Source organism: Galeopterus variegatus, unplaced genomic scaffold, assembly GCF_000696425.1.
Source record: "Galeopterus variegatus unplaced genomic scaffold, G_variegatus-3.0.2 Scaffold25679, whole genome shotgun sequence".
Classification (NCBI taxonomy): domain Eukaryota; kingdom Metazoa; phylum Chordata; class Mammalia; order Dermoptera; family Cynocephalidae; genus Galeopterus; species Galeopterus variegatus.
Genome location: NW_007751790.1, coordinates 5784 through 8065, shown reverse-complemented (window position 1 = coordinate 8065; position 2282 = coordinate 5784). Strand labels below are relative to the sequence as shown.

At 47.4% G+C, this 2282-nt stretch overlaps 1 long non-coding RNA gene across 1 annotated transcript in view; it reads right to left on the bottom strand.

Moving 5' to 3' along the window:
* Positions 1-1078: 1078 nt before the first annotated feature.
* The window catches only part of LOC103583676, a 1963-nt gene continuing 759 nt past the window's right edge, over positions 1079-2282 (bottom strand). Inside the window, exon 2 of the long non-coding RNA XR_549879.1 lies at positions 1079-1359. This is a non-coding gene — a long non-coding RNA (uncharacterized LOC103583676). The remainder of the gene's footprint in view (positions 1360-2282) is intronic.

Genomic DNA, 2282 nt, shown 5'->3' with positions numbered 1-2282 from the left:
AATTGGGGAGTACTTGGAATCCACCCTGCCTATTGGGAGCTCAAACAAAAGAAGTCACAGCTTTTGATTTTCTGGGTCAAATTTTTCTTTGGCAACCTTTACTCGGCAGTAGATCTGTATGCGTGAACATGGAAAGGTGCTCAAGATATACTGAGATGAAAAACCCCAGGTTTCAGATGAAATGTGTGCATGGGGAAGTCGGAAATGCACAGCACGTCAATACAGTGCCTCAGCTTTAGGGAGTGGGCTTAGGGAGCACTAGAACATTTTCACTTTTTACTGTACTTTTGTTGTTAAATGGTTTACAATAAGCCCATATAAACATAACTTTTATAACAAGTCGGGAGAGAAGAAAAAAGCGTTTGAAAATTTCCTACTAGGGCCGTCCTGTGGCTCACTCAGTAGAGTGCGGTGCTGATAACACCAAGGCCACGGGTTCGGATCCCATATAGGGATGGCCGGTTCGCTCACTGCCTGAGCGTGGTGCTGACAACACCAAGTCAAGGGTTAAGATCCCCTTACCGGCCATCTTTAAAAAAAAAAAAAAAGAAAGAAATTTTGCTACTACTACTATTACCGCAGGGAGACACATTACGTTTCTCAGCCCAACACAGGGACCGCTGCGCAGGCACCGGGAACGTGAATGCAGACATGCGGTTACTGACATGGAAGATGCTCCTGCACACGGATGTGGCCCCACTTCAGGAAGGCCCCAGGGAATTTGGATTTGGTGGCAGCTGAAAGCTGTCCAGGGTCCTGTGCCTGGTTTCACACATTTTACTGAAATCAGAGCAGCTGTTGCAGGATCTTCTAGAAACTGACCCTGGAGTCCTGTCGTCTCCACCCCTGTGCCTGGCCCATACTGCACTTCTTTATTCTCTCTTTAATGAATTGTCATTACATGACTTAATGGGGAATGTAAAGGTGGAAGCATGTGGGAACCGCACGGTCAGGAAGACGACAGGGGAGATTTGAAATGGGAAGACTCGTCCCCTTTTGTTCAGTGACACTAGATAGAGATGTGTGTTGCAGATCTTTCAAGACAGAACCAAAACCATAACAATTATCTCTGGAGAGGGGTGGCTGTGAATATTTTTATTATTTATTCAAATAAATGAGCTAATATTTATAATGTGCTTAGAAAGATGGTTAAGCTGCTATGAAAATAATTTGCTATGTTACATAAATCTTTTTTCTAATTTTCATACAATAAACATAGATAATGATAAAAGTAATTTATACAAAACTTCTGGCTCCATTAAAGTCAACAGAAAAAGAGGTTTTTTTTTTTTTTGAAACCAACAAGATTTGATGGCTAATGACGCAGGGACCTGAGCCCAAGGAAGAGCTAGAAATGACCTCCACATGCCAAGAGCAAGCTTGGCTGAGCACGAGGAAGTAAATGCATAGGATGTTCTGGGCAGGCCCAAGAGGCCTGGTTTACAGGAGGACGGAATACACCCTTCTCAAACTGGACTCACACAGAGAGGTCGTGACCTGATTTTCTGAGTCAAATCTTTGAGAACGTTCATTCCTGATAATGCAGCCATGTGAGAGGAGCAAGCAGGTGCCCAGCACCCAGCCTCCAAAAGCATCTCCAGCCAGGAAATGAGGAGCTAAGAAGTGCCCCCCAACNGCACCCAGCCTCCAAAAGCATCTCCAGCCAGGAAATGAGGAGCTAAGAAGTGCCCCCCAACACTTGCTGCTTTAGTGTCACGAAGGAGGCGGCGTGTGGAGGGCTGACCACAGGGCTCCTCCCAGATGGTACTGAGTCCCCACAGCAGCAGCAGGAACTGGACCCAGAGGCTGGTGAACCTGACAGCTCTGGGTATAGGCTGCTGTGAGCTGGACAGGAAAGACCGACCCAGAGGCCAAGGCTCCCAGTGGCTGTGCTCATGGATCCTGACTTCCCTAGGGCCCTGAACTGTCAGGGGTCCCGGGCTCAGACTCAGCTCAGAGTCACAGGCTGGCTCCATTTCCCCTGAAGTCCAAAGCAGGCCCAGCTAGGAGGGACAGCCACTCACAGAAAAGGGATATCATTGGGCCGGCCCGTGGCTCACTCGGGAGAGTGTGGTGCTGACAACACCAAGGTCCCGGGTTCGGATCCCATATAGGGATGGCCGGTTAGCTCACTGAGTGAGCATGGTGCTGACAACACCAAGTCAAGGGTTAACATCCCCTTACCGGTCATCTTTAAAAAAAAAAAAGAAAAGAAAAAAAAAGAAAAGGGATATCATTGCCCCTCAAAATGGGCTGTGATTTGTTCCAAAGTCCTTCCTTTG